The sequence below is a fragment of the Mustela nivalis genome (assembly GCF_964662115.1).
Source record: "Mustela nivalis genome assembly, chromosome: Y".
Taxonomy (NCBI): domain Eukaryota; kingdom Metazoa; phylum Chordata; class Mammalia; order Carnivora; family Mustelidae; genus Mustela; species Mustela nivalis.
This window is the reverse complement of record NC_139041.1, coordinates 34006751-34027786: the sequence shown is the minus strand read 5'-3', so window position 1 is coordinate 34027786 and position 21036 is coordinate 34006751. Positions and strand designations below refer to the sequence as shown.

At 39.8% G+C, this 21036-nt stretch overlaps 1 long non-coding RNA gene across 1 annotated transcript; it reads right to left on the bottom strand.

The window, feature by feature from the left end:
• Window positions 1–412: 412 nt before the first annotated feature.
• On the bottom strand, window positions 413–19865 carry LOC309856949. The gene is made up of 2 exons (XR_014307415.1): window positions 19811–19865; window positions 413–1694 (listed from the first exon to the last, which is right to left on the bottom strand). It is a non-coding gene; the product is annotated as an uncharacterized lncRNA (long non-coding RNA).
• Between the last annotated feature and the right edge of the window lie 1171 nt (window positions 19866–21036).

Sequence of the window (21036 nt, the reverse complement as noted above, 5' to 3'; positions counted from 1 at the left end):
AACCCGGAGTCCTCGTCCGGGGGGCCTTGGGCTGGCTACGAGTTGGTCCTGCAGCCCGGGTTCCGGGAAGGCTCCAGCGCGGCGGCCCCATCGCGCTCACACCTGCACCTGCCCTGCAGGTGTGGCCGGCCTTGCCTCTGCACGGGGCCCGTCCCCGGCTGGGCTGCTGTACAGGGCTGTGTGTGTCCCCGGGACCTCGGGAGTCCATCAGGAAGCGGACTGGCTTCGCAGGGGCTGCCCGACCGAGCTGTGGCCTCCAACACAGCGCGGAGAGCGCGGCTGAGCGGCGCACCTGGACGGCAGTCGGTCTTATGCCCTGAGGATGATGCTCCTTTAGTGGTTCAACCTGTCCATCACCTTCCTTAAAGGGCCAGCTGCACGATTTTTTTTTCCCCTCCAGGCATTTTCTGTATTTTTTATTTTTTTTGCCTTCCAAGATTTTACTTAAATGTGATTTTGTTAACGCAGAGTGTAGGTAGAATTATTTTTTTTTTTTGTATTTAAATTCACTTCCTTGCATTTTTTTTCCTTCCAAGATTTGACTTATATGTAATTTTGTTAACACAGAGTGTAGTATGAGTTTCAAAGGTAGACTTTTTTTTTTTAATTTAAATTCACTTCCCTGCATTTTCTGTTTTTTTCCTCCAAAATTTTACTTAAATGTAATTTTGTCAACACAGAGTGTACAATGAGTTTCAAAGGTAGAATTTTTTTTTTAATTTAAATTCACTTCCATGCATTTTGTTTATTTTTTTTTTTTCCTTCCAAGATGTCACTTAAATGTAATTTTAACACAAAGTGTAGTATGACTTTCAGAGGTAATTTTTTTTTTTAATTTAAATTCAGTTCACCAGCAGACATTATTAGCTGATGCATTACTTGCCTGTGACACCCAGGGCTCACTCTGGGCCGTGCCCTCCTGAACGTCCATCCCACAGTTACCCCCCTCCCACGACCCACCTCCCCTCGGGCAACCCTCCGTGTCCCAGACTTGACAGTCTCTGATGGTTTGTCTCCATCTCCCCTTTCCTCTTGATTCGTTCTTCCTTTCCCCCATATTCATCCGTTTTGTTTCTTAAATTCCATGTATAAGTGAAATCATATGTTTATCTTCCTCTGCCTTCTTTCCCTTAACACCAGACCCTCTCTTTCCAGCTACCTCCTTGCAAATGGCGAGGTTCATCCTTTTTGACGGTTGAGTAATATTCCATTGTATAGATGAACTGCATCTTCTTTATCCATTCCTCTGTTGATGGACATCTAGGTTCTTCCCATCATTTGGCTATTGTGGACGTTGCTGCTATAAACATTCAGGTACACTGGCCCCTTTGGATCAGGACATCAGTATCGTTAGGGTACATACCCAGTAGTACCATTGTTGGGTCATCGGGTAGCTCTATTTTTAACGTTTTTTAGGAATCTCCACACTGATTTCCAGAGTGGTTGCACCAGCTTGCATTCCCACCAACAGCGTAGGAGGGTTCCCCTTTCTCCGCATCCCGGCCAACTTTCGTCTTCTGCATTTTGTACCAATATTGAAGCTGCAGATTGCTGGAAATACTAAATGGTAAATGGTGCTCATGGAACACATCCATGATGATTCGTTGGTATTCTGTATCTCGGACTTGTAGGGCTGAGCCTCTCAAGATGGAAATCAGCAGCCCCGTGATCGCACGGAGCAGGTGTGTTGCAATCTATTAAGAAGGAGAATGAACACACAAGCAGTTAGAAGGTGTTAATTACTATAAAAAAAGTAGTAGATATGTTGTCATAGGGACAGAAATAAAGGAAGGTAACATTCGCTTGGGCTTATGTGGGAATGTTTACCAGAAGAGGTGATGAAGAATGGCCTGATTCTCAGCGACGGGGATGACTCCATCAGTGGGAAATTGCAAAAAGAACCTTCCAGGCACTGACGACATCTGCTACGAATTCACAGCTGTGCTAGGTGGTAAGAGCCAGACATCAGGAGGCATTATTTTTTTTTTTTTCAGGCGCTGATAAGGAAGCACTTTATGTGCTAATAATTACAAATGTGTTCCTTCATCAACAGAGAAACGTGGTCCGTTTTCCACAAGGCTCAGAGCATGTGTGTGGCGAGCTCTAGCAGATTGGGACCAGTTGGTCCAGAAAGGTAGACACAGGCATTGGCTGACTCTAAGTTTTTGTCGAGGCAAGGGTTAACAGAAGATTAATATGACATTAGAATAAAGATGAGCTCCTCTGTATAAGGACACATCAGTGTACGACGGCATGGATGCCAGGGTCTTGAAGGTTAATGCCAGGAGAAACCGAAAGGTTTGAGACTGTCGGCTGTGTCGGTGTACGTGAACAGTGACGAGAAATCAGGACCAGGGAACACTAAAATTCTGAGTGGAAGAAAAAAAAAAAAAAACCCAAAGGTGAAGCTTCAACATGAAAGGAAAAAGACCCCCTATTTGGAGTGAATGCGCATTCTCAAAGAGAAATAACGTTGCCCACCGTCTCCTGTCTAACAAGTAGAGTTTGGAAGGGAAAGGATTTTTGTTTTCTTATTAGACACTGCAGGATCCCACATTAATTTAACACTCTTTGAAGGTGTTCAATTAACATCTGTTGGAAGAATGTGAAGTCGAACAAGACATTTGGCAGGCAAATGTGACAATATCGTACTATCATTTTTTGAGCACCTACTAATTTATAGACGCACTGTGCCAAAATAACAAAAGACCCTACTTTTGAAGATTCTATTTTCTATGCATTTGGGTGGGAGCCAGGAAGATGTCAGTTCGTAGTGGTTGAGAAGGTGGGGGTGGGGGAGGAAGAAAAAGAAACAAAAAGTAGAAATTAAAATTGCTGATATAAAATAATTTGGTATATACACTGAGAAAAGCATCATTGAAGCTAGGTGGATGTATAATTTCTATATGACATAGATCATCCATATGGTGTGTAATGTATATATTATGTATGAAATAACATACGGAGAAGTGGTATCTATCTATAAATCATAGATACGTCAATACCTTTATATTATGAAAGGTAGTAGTGAAAAATATAGGATAATATATATATTATGTATTAGATAGCATATAGAGAAATTATATCTACCTATTAATCACAGATAGGTCAATGCCTTTATATTATGAAAGGTAGTAGTGAAAAATATAGGAAAACATATATATTATGTATTAAATAACATACGGAGAAGTGATACCTACCTATTAATCACAAATAGGTCAGCACATTTATATTACAGTAGATAGTAGTGAAAAATATAGGATAATGTATATATTATGTATTCAATAACATACAGAGAAATTATATCTACCTATTAATCACAGAGAGGTCAGAAAATTTGTATTACAAAAGGTAGTAGTGAAAAATATAGGATAATGTACATATTATGTATTCAATAACATACAGAGAAGTGATATCACAGATAATCATATAATCAGATAATCAGATAATCAGATAATCACAGATAGGTCAATACTTTTATATTATGAAAGGTAGTAGTGAAAAATATAGGATAATGTATATATTATGTATTCAATAACATACAGAGAAGTGATATCACAGATAATCATATAATCAGATAATCATATAATCAGATAATCACAGATAGGTCAATACTTTTATATTATGAAAGGTAGTAGTGAGAAATATAGGATAATGTATATATTTTGTATTAAATAACATATAGAGAAATTATATCTACCTATTAATCACAGATATGTCAGCACATTTATATGACGAAAGGTAGCAGTGAAAAATACAGGAAAATCAATATAGAGATGAGTGAGGGTTTTCATTTGTTAGGTTCTGAAACTAGCATATTCAGCTTTTGTGGAAGTGTGCTCAGAGATACTGAATCCTGATTGGATTCCCCAATAGCCGATAGCCAATACTGACTGCTCAAGGACCTTTTGGACGTTGGTTTTTTGATTATTTGCAGCGACTCGATTTCAGCCAACAAAACAATTTTTGAGATAGTTAAAAAAAAAAAGAATATTTTGCAGAGACAAGCCCTATTACGTTTATCCAGTGTCCGTGCATTAATTTTGTTTCATTTGTGGACACGAGGGTGTCATCAGGAAGGAGTTTTTTATGACAGTGGAGAAAGGTTGCACACGAGGACAAACATTCATGCACAACGAAGCCCTTTGGATCACCAAAGAGAGAGAGGTCTAACTCATCTTTGGAAAGAGGTGAAAGCTGGAAGTATGATTTCCACCAAAGCTTTTACGTTTATTTTCCCGTTTTCAGGAATCCCTGAGGAAGACGTTTGCCGAGCCTCGCTTCGTGACCTCGACGGGTTCTCCTCTCTGAGACTCAAGCTATTTAAGCTTGAAAGAATCCCAGCCAATTGCAACTGCTTTGTGGTCGGTGACTTTAAAGTTTACCAAAGGAGGGTCTGTGTAAAAGGCTTTTTGTTAACTTGCGTCAACTCTAGAGACTCGAAAGCTAATAACTCTATTTTAGTTCCTGAAGTCATCCTGTAGGTCAATGATAGGAGTTGGCTTGACTTCAAACAAATTCCTTTTCTTCACTTTTTTTTTTTTCTCAGAAATTCAAATATCTGGTCCACACTGAATGCTGCTATCACTTTCCGATGATGTATTAGTTCCTTTAGAATTTGATCTTTTGTATTGTCCACACCTCCATCGTGCAGCGTGTGATCTCTTGTCGGAAAACAGAATGGGCCTTCCTCAAAAAAATTAAGACCAGAACTACCGTTCGACCCAGGAGTTCTAATTCTAGGTGTTTGACCCTGACAATTGAAAAACAAACAGAAAGGAAACGTTAAATGCACCATCGCTCCTCTTGGTGCAGGAAAGAACCTGGAAATGTTTAGTTATATTATTGGTGTGATGATAACACAACTACACAACACACCAAGATAAGCTCCAACATCACCGCTGGGAAAGTTTCTCTTTCCATTTCCTTGATACCATTGACCTGGAGGGCTTCCTAAGTTCAGGGTATAAAGCATGACGACTTGACTTAATTTGTGGGGAGATGATTATCACAGTAAGTTAGCATCCATCATCCCACAGAGATAGAAGAAGAAAAACTGTTTTCGGTCCTTGTGATGAGAGTCTCTTCCTTGCTGGTTAAAAAAAAAAAAAAAAAAAGAACTCGCAAGTGGGAAAAAGTGTATGTGAGAGCTTGTCGGCAAATATATGATCATGAGGCCTCACATTCTCTCCTAGCAGGAGCATTCAAACATTCCAACATTTCACGTTGTAGAAATTTCGGGGCATGAAATCAAAAATAAAATATGGAATGTTGGTTAAATGGTCATAAACATGATCATTAGACACATATTCTACAGCCTAAGGCCAACCATTAAACTATTTCTTTTTGTCTTTTAGACTTTGTTTTTTTAAAGGAAAATCCTTCACAAAACTATTCTAAGAGTATATGAAACAAGGATACTGAGAAAATACACTGAAAAAAATCCTAAGTCATTAAGATGTTAAGAGGCAGAGATGTATACATCCCTTCTGGCCTTCTACAAGGACTATATTCTACAAGGACTATATTCTACAAGGACTATATTCTACAAGGACTGTATTCTACAAGGACTGTATTCTGTGGGCATGAAGTCATTTGATTTTTCTATCAACATAAAAGGGGAAGTCAGTAGACTTTCCTATGTTTTTGTACGTTTTCTTGTTTCTTTCATCATCAGTTAACCTCAAATATTTTAGGATTCCTAGGTTGTTCATAGTGATATTATGTGCTTCTCTGTGACCAACTTTTTCCTAAGCGGTTTCACCCAGTGGTAAATGTTGACTTTTCTGTCCTTTCTGCTAAACTGTAAATCCATTTGAGTGTGTGTTTGTGTCTGTGTGTGTGTCTGTGTGTGTGTCTGTGTGTGTTGAATAAAGAGACAAAAAGTTGTTAGAAACCCATGAGGATGTTTATGGCTCAAAAGAGGAATGCAAAATCTCCTTTTCTTGATTGAATCCGATTAGCTCTGGGATTCAAAAGGTACCGTGTCATTGCTCAGTTTTCCGATAGAAAAGTAAGTTTAACATACTTGTATTTATTCACGTCCAAATGAAAATGAATTCAAGACACACTTGAGTCCAACGAATTGGATATAACCAATTGATAAGTGCTGATTCTTATGGTGGAGGAGTTGATGTGGTCTCCTTTCCAACAGAGACGGAGACTGAAAAAAAATAAAATAGGCAGGTGATTGACTCCGTATCAAGGAGGGAAAAATCTGTAGTTGTTGGACATTCAGAGAATCCCAAGTCGAAGTGGTAAGAGTGAGCTGAAGCCAACAGACTCACGTCAGGAATGGACATCGTTAACAGGTGGGCGCTGTCGACCTCACCATCACGTAGGGAGGGAGTTCAAGCCTCACGTCCAAGAGCATGGAGAAGTTGAAAAGCTATTCTTTATTATCATTAGTATTATTTTGCATTGTCTTGAGTTACAAGGAGCTTTCCTGTTGACCAACCATACAAGGAGGGAGAAATGGTAAATGACTTCCGTTTGGAAGTATCTGAGAAAGTGTCTGAGAAATAGGGTGGTGAGGGTTCCAGAGACCTGAGGTGTTCTCTACTCATCTGGCACACACTCCGAGTATAAACGGTTCACCAGTGGCAGCTAGAACAAGCATTGTTTGACGGCCTGAGGGTCTGAGCACAGCCATGGGTGATTTCCGTGTAGATGGAGGACAAAAGCAACAGGAGAGCATGTCTTGGAGCAGGTGTCTGATTTAAAAAAAAATAATAATAATAATAAAGCCTCATTTTGGAGTCCTGATAGGCTGAACGATGCCAAAAAGTGAACAGTTGAGTCTTGGCACTGTGTGAAAACCAGCTTCAACTCTATAGAATGCAATTAGGTCAAGAAAATAATAAGCCGTCTTCGAAGGAAGTGACCATCATCCGTTATTTCATTTTTCCATTTCATGTCTCCAAAGAGCCTCTTGTGTCTCAACATTATTTTAACATGGCCAGCGTTTTTTCCAAGAGAACCGGACAGAAGGGGAAACCATCACAAAGGGCTCGAAGCCAAGATGCACGGAGAGAGACCCAAGAAACCGAACGGTAGCAAAATGCAGCTATCGTGCGTATCAGGATAGGAGTTGTAAATGACGGTGATCCATAGATTCAAAAATTGGGATGGTTAGGAGTATCGACAAGGCCATGGAGAGCGTAACAGGTTGGGTAGAAATTCTGGGATTGAAAACAAAACTAACACATAATAAAACATGGGTTAACGGGAAAGACAAGATGTAAAGGTGCCATAGGCAGGAAACGATGTTATCTTTAAAAGGAAATAACAAGACATGAATTTTTCTGTCAGATAGTGAATTTTTTGACTCCGTAAGAGGCAGGGGGAAAAAATGGAGACATAGATGTGGGTCATGAGTCTATGACAAAGTTTGGAGCTCAGATTGTAAGGAAAGCCAGCTGATTTGGTCCATCAGAGGAATATTGGGCAGCCCTACAGAAAAACACAAGGAAATAATAAATAATTAATAAATTAAAAAATCAATAGAACAGCTACCTCAAACCACGGGGAGAAAAGAGTCCACGTCAGAATTCCATGTACATATGAAATCTAACACCATATTATTGTGGAAGGTTTTGCAGAATGTTGTTTTCTGCAACAGGGGTTCGATGAAGATTGATCAAAGGAACACACACAAAAAGGCTTCAGGGATTTGCTGTTCTTGCAAGTGTGGGGTTCCATCAGGGAAATACAAGTCAAAACCACAGTGAGATATCACCTCACACCAGTCAGAATGGCTAAAATCAACAAGTCAGGAAACGACAGATGCTGGCGAGGATGTGGAGAAAGGGGAACCCTCCTACATTGTTGGTGGGAATGCAAGCTGGTGCAGCCACTCTGGAAAACAGCATGGAGGTTCCTCAAAATGTTGCAAATAGAACTGCCCTATGACCCAGCAATTGCACTACTGGGTATTTACCCTAAAGATACAAACGTAGTGATCCAAAGGGGCATGTGCACCCGAATGTTTATAGCAGCAATGTCCACAATAGCCAAACTATGGAAAGAACCTAGATGTCCATCCACAGATGAATGGATCAAGAAGATGTGGTATATATACACAATGGAATACTATGCAGCCATCAAAAGAAATGAAATCTTGCCATTTGCGACAACATGGATGGAACTAGAGCGTATCATGCTTAGCGAAATAAGTCAAGCAGCGAAAGACAACTATCATATGATCTCCCTGATATGAGGAAGTGGTGATGCAACATGGGGGCTTAAGTGGGTAGGAGAAGAATCAATGAAACAAGATGGGATTGGGAGGGAGACAAACCATAAGTGACTCTTAATCTCACAAAACAAACTGAGGGTTGCTGGGGGGAGGGGTTTTGGGAGAAGGGGGTGGGATTATGGACATTGGGGAGGGTATGTGCTTTGGTGAGTGCTGTGAAGTGTGTAAACCTGGTGATTCACAGACCTGTACCCCTGGGGATAAAAATACATTATATGTTTATTAAAAAAAAAAAAAAAGTGTGGGGTTCCAATCAGTCCAGATGAACACATTCTAGAGATCCACTATATAAAATTACTCACAGTTAAAAATACTACACTCTATATCTAAAATTTTATGAATCAGGTAGATTTCATGTTACACATTTTTCCCCCCTTTGGCCACAAATGTTTAAAAAAAGCTTTACAGAAAAGGAAGAGTGGCAAATTGAATTATTCCTTATAACATTTGTAATGTTCAGTTTTCAATCCTTTCTGTAAAATAATAAAAACATAAGGTCCTTAAATCTAGATTATATTTACGAGAATATCGAATATTAGATATTTTCAGCAGAGGGTTCATAGCCAGTATTTAGGAGAATGTATTATTTTACATCAATTATTGAAGGACTGTTTGATAAAAAGAAATAAATAAAAATAAGTAGGTGGTTCACGAGGGAGGGTCTCGGCACGCTAGCTGGAGTCATCTGTGTGTTGGATGTGATACTTGTGTTCCGACCCAATCTAGCAGGGTGTCCGAAATGAAAAACACTGACCATCTCAAGGACAGGCCGTGGTAAAAACGCAGAATCAGTAAACCCCTCCTGTCCCATTGAAATAACCATTTTAGAAAACATGTCAGCAGTGCCAAAAGTTGGAAAAGTGAGCGTATCCTCGGACCCTGAATGTCTGCTCTCACATCGACAGAGTTATCGATGTTGACGCACACACAGAAACGTGCCCTGAAACATCACAATTTTAACTTATGTTTTACATGTAACTATGTGCCCAAACACACATAAACACACAAATGTATTGAGCAGATTGAAAATACAAAGATTTATTTATTCATGAGGTCCAGATACATGATCCCAAGATTACGACCTGAGCTGAAACCAAGAGCCAGATGCTTAACTGACTGAGCCACCCACGTGCCTTGGAAAGGTGTATTTTTTTATAAATAAATATATTTCTGGGACACCTGGGTGGCTCAGTGGGTTAAAGCCTCTGCCTTCGGCTCAGGTCATGATCTCAGGGTCCTGGGATTGAGCCCCGCATCGGGCTCTCTGCTCGCAGGGAGCCTGCTTCCTCTTCTCTGTCTGCCTCTCTGCCTACTTGTGATCTCTCTCTGTCAAAAAAACAAATAAAATCCTTAAAAAAAAACATATTTCAGTAAAAATTACCACCAGATTAGACACTAAAAAATTAGCAAAGTCCCAAGAAATAATGCCTTGCAGAAAGATCATCTGACTACCGTACCATTGACCGAGAGCACAATAATGGTAAAAACCAACAAATTCAAACACGTTGTCTCCGAAGAGAAACGACTGGGAAATACAAAACAGCTACAATGTAACTTTGAGTGCACAATATACACCAATTTAGATCAAGCGGTGATTAGAAGGAAAACACAGAAATCTATGAGCCGCGGCCAAGAAAGGGTAATCGTAATTTAACACAAGTGGAGATCAGCACGTCCGCTTCCTCAATTGCTGCGTTTAATAAACGTATCCTGACCTTACCTGTTGTCTCTGTAAATATGTAGCCTCGGTTTCATAAAGGACACCTACGTGAGACAATAGAGGAATCTCATCTTCCAAAACTTATATTTAATCGTTAGAAAATTAAGGCTGCACGTCTCCCTGGAAATGGACAGCCTTAGACATTCATCAAACAGTCGGAGAAGTATGTACATACACCAACTTATGGCCCCATTATATTTGCCAAGATAATAACTATCAGGTTCTCATGGTCACTTCTGGATTATGCATTTGGCCATCTGCCCCCACCCCCAAAGAGGGGAACTGCTCAGTAATCAAGTTGCCACTAATTGTGCTCAAGGTAGAAGAAAATGACGTCTTTCTACTAAGCAACATTCTGCTATGAGGTTGAAGGGATATTGAGTTTTGTGTAGAATGTTCACCTTAGCAAGCGGCCGTTATGTAAAAGTCTCTTTGCTACGTCTCTTTTCTGCGTCCATCCCTTTCACTCTAAACAGAAATCGGCAACAAAAGGAAGGCAGGCATTTAAACCGTTTTGTTGGCTCCGAGATGACTCTCCAGGGGTCAGGCCAAAAGAGCCCACAACGAGATGACGCGGACCATGCATTTGAGAGATCATTTCGATAAAAGGGCTCTAGGAAGCATCTAGGTTTGCAACATGAACTTGTAGGTTAAACCACCTGTCACCATTCTTCGGACATTTCGTCCACCAGGATTGAGATCACCCTCTGATAAGAGAGTACGGGGACCAGCACCAGATGCTGGTGAGGACAACAGCGAGGGCAACTGTCCCTCATCGCTGGTGGGAATGCAAAACGGTGCCACCACGTGAGAAGATGGTGTGCCAGTTTCTTACAAAATTAAAACTACTCTTACAGGAGGAAATCCAGCAGGTGTTGTCCCATGATATCTACCCAACGGAGTTGGAAACTTAGGTCCACTTAAAAACCCATGCACAGACGTGCCTAGTAGCTTGGTTCATAATTGGCCAAAGTGGGAGGCAACCATGATGTTCTTCAGCTGACTAGGTACCTACACGGTGACCTGTTCAAACAATGCAACAGTATTAGCACCAAAAAGAAACGGGCTGTCGGGCCATGAGAACACATGGAGGAACCCGTACAGACATAGACTGAGTGAAAGAACTTGAGGTGGAAAGAGGACTGTAAGTCAGAGGATGGCAACTCATGACATTTTGGAAGGGACCAACCTGGGGAGACAGTAAAGAGATCAGGGGTCGCCCAGGGATGGGGAGAGTAGGGCAGCGATGGACAGGCGGAGTGCAGATGATTTTTCACACAGAACTATTCTGCATAGGGACACCTGAGTGGCTCAGTGGGTTTAGCCTCTGCCTTCAGCTCAGGTCATGATCTCAGGGTCTTGGGATTGAGCCCTGCATCTGGCTTGTTCAGCGGAGAGTCTGCTTCTCCCTCTCCCTGTCTCTGAACCTCCCCCTGCTCATGCTTTCTCTCTCCCTTTCCCAAATAAATCAATAAATTCTTAAAAAAAAAAAAAGAAAAAAAAAAGAGGAACTATTCTGCATGATGCTGTAATGGTAGATACAAGCCATCATCTATCTGTCCAAATCCATTGCACGTACACCATCACGTGAGCTCTGATGCAACCTGGGGCCTTTGGGGGATTATACGTTGATGTCCGTTCATGAAATGAAAGAAACGTACCCTCCAGTGGGGGGTGCTGTGTGGAGATGGGGGGAATATGGAAAATCTTAGAACCTTCTTCTCAATTTTGCTTTGAATCTAAAACTACTCCAAAATAATAAAGTCTGTTAATAAAATAGAAGAAGAAGGAGGAGGAGGAGGAGAAGAAAGAAAGAAACATCAAGGCTAAGTACCATCCTTCCTCATGCCTGGGAGAAATTGAATAAATCTGAGGAGTTCAACGGTGCGTTGAGGGTACCAGGATGCAGTTTTGGGGGGTGTCAGCTGTGATTCCCCCCCCCCAACCCAGAGATCAGTGGTCTTGCTCTGAGGCTCGGCACCTGTCCCGTGCTAGGTCTGCTCTTCCCAAAAGGATGCATTCCCACCTTGCTGTATCTCTGGGTTCTGGGGCTGACCTTTCCACCGATGTGAAGGTGTTATATGTCTTTGCATGTAGAGGGGTAGCCGTGTGGGGAGCTCCGCAAGCTCCAACATGCACATGGGCTTCCAAGACTGTGTGCCCAGGACTTTGGGGCCCTTGCAACAAACAGCAGCTGTCCTGCACATGCATACCACCCGGGGCGCACTGGCCTTCCTCTCGGCCAAGCTAGCTCTGCCTTCTATGCCTGGTCTCTGTCCTCATCACCATGATTGGGGTCCATGATTTCTGAGCTCTGGCTGCAAAGTGCATGCAACCTTGGCTATTTTTCCCACAGGCGCTCATTCCACGTCACCCGCAGGAAACACGGCAGAGACACTCATGATTAAATCCGTGCGACTGTCACACGAGCGTGATGACAACAGTCTCTGCTCCTCCTCGACGTACATTTACTTCGCTTCACGTAAAACCAGGAGATGCATGTGCGTCTGTCATGCGGGTCTGTGTCCATCCACTTTTATAGTGAACGTATTTTAATAGATGAGGGAGGCTCCTTTATCAAGTTAAGCGCTCAGGTAGTAGCCACAACCCCACCAGCAAAAAACTCTCCAATTCAGGGCCTTCTGTTTTATTGTAAATGCGGCAACTTTCCCCTAGGCTGATGGGCCCCCAGAGTTACACAGAAGATTGTAAAACATGACAACTTCCTCCTGTCTCCCATCGCTACGGGAAGACGGATTAATCATGAAACGATGAACGCAATTCTTCCTTTTATGTGTGAATCCTGGGGAGGTACCGTTGACATTCGCTGTGTCTGTCATTTACGGTTCCTTTGCAAGCTCAGCCTCTGGTGAGAAGGACCTTTTCCTTGGTGTGAGACAGGAACCGCCCGATGCAGTTTGGGTTAGGAAGCAAAAACCAACATTTCCACACTTTAGTCAATTTTAATCCAACAAAATACGTGTCTTTCCTACACTCTCATTTCCAAGTCGACCATAGAGAGAGTGAAGGATTAACACGGGCAGCTTCGTTTTAATCATTTCTCGACTTTCCCAAGCGTTTTCTTACCAGAAGCCTGAGGGTGTTTTTACTTCTGTGATACTCCCATGAAGAAGAAACAAAGTTGGTCAATGTATCCCGCCCGGGTCTGTGGTTGCATGAGGATACTGTGTATCTCAATCGTGGTTTCACGTCCTGCTTCCAGTAAAGGAAGAGCACGACCCCGTCTTGGAGGGCTGAGTCTCACGGACAGAGACTAAATGCAATTTTGCAAACAATGACCACCGTCTGAAGGAGAAAATTGACTTGCTTTTCGCTGTCATAATCTTGTTGTTTCTTGGCTCTGTCTCCGCTTCCCCATGCTTGCCTTCATCAGGATGTTTAGGCCGACCTTGGAGCTCCTCGACGATCTTTTCACCTACACACCGAGGTAGAGAAATCCATCGCTGGGAGCTGCAAATCACCATGATCTCATGTCCTAGGAGATGATGATGGTCTCCTCCGGGGCAGGTAGCATCTTGGATCTGTCTCAATTTTCCATGGGGTTAGCTCAGTATCTGACACCTGGTATATACCCGATAGATGTTTAGTAAGTAAAATAGCCCATTTGATCAATTAAACCAACCACAGGAAAGGGAAAAAAATGTAGAAAAGGAAATAGAAGATAATTTATATGGAAATGGGACCACGGATCCTTTTGGTTGCCTTTATTGCTTTTAATATTCGAACATCATTAGGATTGCTACAGGAAATTGTTCAATAAGTTCCACTGCGTTCTTCTAGCTTCCTTCTGGGATGCGCTGTGGATTCTGAGGCTGATACGAAAAAAGTTCAATTGTTGAGAATTTAGGGGACGACCGTTGTTAGCACGATTGCCAAATGCATGATGTGTCTTTTGTGACATGAGCAATTGCGTCTTCCTTGTTGTTATTCTGTTATTTTTTAAAAACGTGTTAAATAAATGAATCTATCCACGAGTGACGTCTCAGGGAGAGAGAACATTAAAACAGAACTACGCCTATCCTTCCAGAATCTATGCTTAAAGGCGCTGTATATAGATTTGAGACAGCCAGAAATACCGGATTTTTGGAAAATAAATTTGGGGCTGGACTATTACACAAAATTCCCCCAGAGAGTTCTCTGAATGCATTTCCAGCTTTTGAAATCCAGTCCACGTACGTGTAAAAAGTGTGCTTAAAGAGTGAGCCAAGTTTTGTGTGTTTAGTGATATTATAGACCGGAATGACCTAGCGTTTGGGGACGTGTGTTTTTAACTGTGGAGACAGGGGTTTGCCAAAACATGTATTGTGAATTCTTCCGCCCAGGAGAGTATCTTGAACACCGTTTTTCATAGATGGCCTTTAGCGTGCAACGTTTCACGAATCGTGCGCTTGCGTTAACATTCCTATTACATTGTTCATTGCTATTCACACTCACACACGTCCCGTGAAAGAAGGAAAATTAGATATTCTTCGGATGTCCTTTGTTATGGTTCTCAGGTAACATCCAGGGTTGGAGAGCTACCGTCTGGTGATTATTAATGCACATTCTACCTCTTGCTATTTTTACCAGTAATTATCCTTTGACACTCAGGGCTACCTGGAAAATCTAGAAAGAACCAAGGACACGTGATCCCGTTCCCCTAGGATGACTTCTGACCATAAAAGACCACTCAACATGGACCCTTTGACCATGTTGACCTACTATCTCCAAGTAACATTTTTAAGAACCAAGAAGTATTTCACAAAACAATCATGTATGAGAACAAATGGGTTTGACCTTGTTTCCGTCGTGTGAATGGCCTGTAGTGGCCACGTAAGGACTGTGTCATGCATACTTTCAGCTGGGGTCGATGTTAGCTAGAATGGTGGCGCTCACATCAACATGTGTTTGAAGTGGCGCGGCAACAGAAGATTCTGTTTCGTTAAAAAGAGGGGGAAATGGCTGTGCATTCCCTTCCAAGAAGGTCTCTTAATCTTTTGAGATGCAAATCTTTCTATTTCAATGTCCCATTAGGTCCGATCCTTATGCCCTACCATTAATTGGTCATTAAGTTTCCAGGTTTATTATTATTATAAGATTTTACTTATTTATCTGACAGAGGGAGATCACAACTAGGCAGAGAGGCAGACAGAGAAAGAGGAGGAAGCAGGCTCACTGCTGAGCAGAGAGCCCGATGCGGGGCTCGATCCCAGGACCCTGAGACCATGACCCAAGCCAAAGGCAGAGGCTTGAACCCACTGAGCCACCCAGGTGCCCCGAGCTCCCAGGTTTCTTGTTGATGGTTTTGCATGGGATTCAAACAATTATCTAGGATCACTTTGAAAATCTTAATAAAATCCTGGTTTTGGGGGGCAAGGCTTGAAATTGATTTATAAAATGATGTCAATATTTAGACATCTGTCCACTCTACAGAAGCCAATTGATAGAAACAGCTGAATGGATGGTCTGGGAGAGATGTTATAAAGATATAAAATTAATTAGAGTAAGTAAAATTCTATCTGTAAGTAGGCAAGTGCACAGGGGAATTCTCACATGCACCAGAACGGCCCCATAATGGGCAAAAGTGCATTTTTTCATTCACACTCCCAATAACATCACGTACATACAATCACAATTCCAAATCAACGTCCATAAGAGAAATCTGTCTAAAAAAGTCAGAATTACTAGACTTATTGTTCATATTTTAAGTAAATTCAAAATATTTATTGAATTGTTCTGTTCCAATTTCAAAATTTGAGTAATCCAGTGAGCAAATGCCACGACATTTATTCACTCAAAACGTGAATAAGAACAGGGTGGTTATTGGGGACACCTGGGGGGCTCAGTGGGTTAAAGCCTCTGCCTTCGGCTCAGGTCACAATCCCAGGGTCCTAGGATCGAGCCCCACATCGGGCTCTCTGCTCAGCAGGAAGCCTGTTTCCTCCTCTCTCTCTGCCTGCCTCTCTGCCTACTCGTGATCTCTGTCAAATAAATAAATAAATAAATGATAGATAAATAAATAAAAGAACAGGGTGGTTATTGGATCAAATTACAATGCTAACTAAATATTTCAAATAACGCTATTTGTAAACTTCACGTTTCAGAATTCAAAAAATATTGAGAATAAAAACCGGTACTCATATTATTTGAGTTCCAAATCATACTGCTGTACTTATTAATTTATATTCCGATTCTAATTTCCATTCTGTATTAATAGATCTATAAAAAAGTTAATGTATTTATTAGCTGCCATTGCAGATGGCACCTGTGGTCATTGAAGTTGCAATTTAAATTCTGAAATATAAATTACATTTTTACCAAACGCCAGAAAAATGATTAGTTCTAATTTCAAATAACGCTGGTGTAATTATTCGTTGATATTTCAAATAAAATTGTAAAATCTAATAAGTGCGATAACATGCACCGTCGCACTCGTTGGCTTAAATTCAAAATAGCACTGATGTATAGTTGTGTTCAAATTCTAGTTTCATATCACATTTTCTCAAGATCTGTAACAATCACTAGCATGCATATTAGTTTTTAGTTATCTAAAATCAAATTTTAAAATCTAAACAGAACTGAAAATCAGTGCTAGCACATTTAATACTTGAAATTTCTTTTCTTTTTAATTTTTTTAAATTTCTTTTCTTTTTTTTTTAATATAATTTTTTTATTTTTTATAAACATATATTTTTATCCCCAGGGGTACAGGTCTGTGAATCACCAGGTTTACACACTTCACAGCACTCACCAAAGCACATACCCTCCCCAATGTCCATAATCCCACCCCCTTCTCCCAAACCCCCTCCCCCCAGCAACCCTCAGTTTGTTTTGTGACATTAAGAGTCACTTATGGTTTGTGTCCCTCCCAATCCCATTTTCTTTCATTTATTCTTCTCGTACCTTTCTTTTCTTTTTTTTTAAGATTTTTTTTTTAATTTTATTTATTTATTTGACAGAGAGAGATCACAAGCAGGCAGAGAGGCAGGCAGAGAGAGGGGGAAACCGGGTCCCCGCTGAACAGGGAGTCCTACACGGGGCTTGATCCCAGGACCCTGAGACCATGACCTGAGCTGAAGGCAGAGGCTTTAACCCACTGAGCCACCCAGGCGCCCCAATACTTGGAATTTCAAATATGTTGCTGGAATGATGAGTCAACATTATTACTCATCTACGGATCAAAGAACCGTGATAGCCATCAGTGACCTTGTGCTAAAATTCCCAGAAGCACCCATGCATTTAAGAGTTCATGTTGAAATTTCAATTCTAGGGCACCTGGGGGGGCTCAGTGAGTTAAGCATCTGCCTTCACCTCAGGTCATGATGCCAGGGTCCTGGGATCCAGCCTCACATCGGGCTGCTGAGAGCTTTTCTGCTTTTCCCTCTCACTCTGCCTCTCCCCACTGCTCATTCATTCTCTCTTTCTCTCTCAAATAGTTCACTTTTAAATTCCAGCTCCAACACCTAAGCATCTGCAGTACAAGTGCTAGTAGAGTGACTCATCTTAATTTCAAATCATACATGCGTACACATTCCAATTTCCATTCCAAAGGACGAGCTCACTTACTGGGTCCAGTTCTGAGTCAGGCTGATTTCTGTATTAACTCCTACCTCAATCCAATCCAATTCCAAAATCCAAATAAAACTGGTAACAAGCTTGAACACATGTACGACGTCTAAGTTCAAATACCACGGATGTACATATTAGATCATGTACAGACATGCAGGTAACTTTGGAAACAAGCTCGTTCAAGGTTCAAATTTTCATGAACCCTGCTGGGTTAATAGTTCATATTTTACTTGGATTATCCAAATTTCTCGGATTCCAAGCAATGGCATAATTATTGGTTCAAGCTGTGAATAACACTGGTTTCCTTATGATTTCAAGTTTTGATTTACTATCCAAAATCCAAATCATAGTAATAATGAGCCCTGGTAAATGTCTCTGTTCTAATTTCAGATAACAAGAGTATTATTACATTCCAATTAAAATTCCAAAAAAAAATTAAAATATTAAAAGGAAAAGGATGACAAGCACTGGTGAACTTAATAATTAATATTTAAAAGAATGCTGGTGTAGTGCACAGTATATCTTTTAATTTCTAGTTCAATATTCAGTTAGAATTCCAAATTCCAGAAATCTACTGATAGATTTTGCTGTTTAAATTCTTCCTTATGCCGGTGTCAATGCAGATTCACTGTAAAATCCCCAGCTGAGGAATCCAAAAAATAAAAGCACAAAATATAATTCCCCAAACCCAAATAACCCCCATAACAAGGACAGGTACACTTTCCTCCCACTACCAAATAATGCCTCTGTAATTATCAGCTCAAATTTCATTTAAAATTCCGGTATATGAATTTCTCTAGTAATAAGAATAATTCCACTTATTCAAATTCCAAACAGCACATGCACATATTAAATATATATACACATTCATACATTTATATAAAATGTATATAGTGAAACGTCACATAACATTAGTTAACGTGTTAGATTAGTTAACGTCAGATAACATTAGTTAACAGCGGCATACTAATTTTGATAAAAACATACTAGTGCATTGATTAGCTAAAAGGAAAAGTGACTGTGCTCAATGTATTCAAATTCTAACTCGACTTTCCCAAATGAAAAAACAAACACAGAAACACACACGTCAGATAACATTAGTTAACGTGTTAGATTAGTTAACGTCAGATAACATTAGTTAGCAGCGGCATACTAATTTTGATAAAAACATACTAGTGCATTGATTAGCTAAAAGGAAAAGTGACTGTGCTCAATGTATTCAAATTCTAACTCGACTTTCCCAAATGAAAAAAACAAACACAGAAACACTGGTGCACATATAAGCAGAAATTCCAAATGACCTCCTGTTCTTACTAGTTCTAACTCCAATAACAATTTTAAAATGCAAATAAATTTAACAACCAGCAGGACCTGATCCTAGTAGTCCTTTAAATTCCAATTACCCATCGCATACATCTACTTGGAATTTAAACTCGTATGCTAAAGTCAAAACCCCTGAAATGTGTTGTTATTCACATTAATTACAAGGGACACTGGTGTCTTTAGTAGCTCAATTATAATGTAAATTTCAACTGCCAAAGAACACCCTGGAATTTTCCAATGGAAATTTCCAGTGGATGTTTCAAAATGCAAATAGCACCCCTAATAAGTACTGAGACACTTATTAGCTCTAAGAGCAAACAACAGTGATTAATTATTAGCTCCAATTTCATTTCAGATTTGATAATCCAAATGAATTGGAGAACATATCCGTGTGCCCTTGCTGGCTCAAATTGAAATAACACTGGTATACTTACCGATCTAAATTCAATTTGGATAAAAAGCAAATACGCCTTTCTAAATAACACTAGTAGACTCGTTAGCTGAATTCCAAATTAAAATTCAAAAATTTAAGACCGTAAGCAGGATTGTTACGTATATCAATTCCCATTCCAAATAACACTGGTTTACTTATTAACTCATATTTCAGATAAAATTCCAACATTCAAATATCTCCAGTAATAAGCACAGATGCACTTATTCCAATTCCAAATAACTCTGATGCTCTTATTCAAATTTTCAAATAACAATCACTTCCCTACAAATTCTAACCCCAAACAACGCTGCTTTACTCACGAATTCAAATTGTAATTCAACTTCTAAAATCCAAATAACTATGATTACAAATCCTGGTACACTTACGACTTAACATTCTCTATACAATCGTTCTTTTTATTTGTTCAAAATTCAAAAATGAAATACCTCCTCAAACAAGTCCTGATAACACAAATTGTTCAAATTGCAAATTACAGCAGTGTACTTACCCATGCAAATGAAAATACACTTTCATATTTCCAAGTACCACCATGTGCTTCTTTGATTAATTCCTCTCCGCCCTGAAAAGAAAAAAAAAAAAAAAATACAAATGAACTTAGTTGCAAGTTCAGCTCAAACAGAAACTTGCTCCTAAGCTCAAACAGAAACAAACTTACATGCTTTTAGCTCAAACAAAAATAACGCTTGTGTATTTATTTGTTTAAAATCAAAAATTGAAATATCTCCTTGAAAGCATTGGTCTTAATAGTCTCACTGGCATACACTCTTGTTAATATACGCATTTACGTTTGAAAATATATACAAACCCATTAAAAGATACAGCTGTTTGCATGTGTATACACAAAACAACGATGTTTTTATTTCAATATCCTCACAAATTTCATTGTCTAGACAACTCTGAAATTGAACACGAGTACACTTACTACTTTAGATGCCAAATCTACTGACTATAAAAAAATTTAAAAACCCGAAAATGTGCACTTATTGATACACTGTAGTATTATTGTATTAATTGTTGTATTAATAATTGTACTTCCCAATTTGTACTCTGTTAAATTCCAAACTCTTAATGACTCCGATGGTAAAATTTGAAGAGAAGTCTGCATCCAAATTTTACACAGAATTTTTGTGGTATTATTTTTTCCTTCATTTTTGTTCCTAAAATGTGTTTAATGTTGCCTGATTCAAGGGTATCCTGATTTCCTAGCAACAGAAAAAAGGGGAAAACAACTAAAAATGTGAGTGACTCATTGCAATAAGTTTTTCCTCTAATCTTTGTTTTTGATGAAAAAAGTCTTCTGTGTCAATTATGCTAAAGAAAAAAGTGTTGTGTTTTACCTTATAGAAATCAAACAGTATTGCCTTTATGCAGTTTTTATTATTGCCCAGGAATAAGTAGCAAATATTGCATTAAAATATTAATAAAGCTTTACTATTCATAACCAAATAAATATGATCATTAACATTCAACATATTAACTAAATATATTAAATTAAATACTAACCATGCAGTAAAATTATAGGGAAGAGTATTTGCAAACACACATAAGGGAAAGATAACATCAATGCTAAAATACAACGTTCAAAAGTGTTGAACGATGTGTACACATATATTAAATAAGAACAGGGAGCGACTGAATGCATTCGTGAGGAAACCAGTAGAACAATAAATCTGCTTCGGGGAGCATTTTGGGACAAGGTGTCTGTAGTAGACC